This window comes from Penaeus monodon, chromosome 21 (genome assembly GCF_015228065.2).
Source record: "Penaeus monodon isolate SGIC_2016 chromosome 21, NSTDA_Pmon_1, whole genome shotgun sequence".
In the NCBI taxonomy this organism is placed as follows: Eukaryota; Metazoa; Arthropoda; class Malacostraca; order Decapoda; family Penaeidae; genus Penaeus; species Penaeus monodon.
Window position 1 is genome coordinate 16,238,933 of NC_051406.1, and position 268 is coordinate 16,239,200.

The following is a 268-nucleotide window of genomic DNA, read 5'->3' on the forward strand; positions in this document are numbered from 1 at the left end:
GGCACACAAGTAAAAGGAACTTTGCAAATAAAGCTTTTCCTTGACAACGCGACAATGAAATACTATTTGGTACGTTTGTTATTGCCTCCTATGCTTTTGATAGTATTGCTATTGCTGGTCCTGCTAGTGCGGTAATGGTGTGTTGCTATTAGTGGGCATCTTTATTGTGTACATTTTCGTTCTTGTCACCAACATTTTGTCCAGGACGGTTGTGAGAATCGTAGAAGTAAGTGTAATGTTAACAGTATTGACGTTGATGGACGGTTAT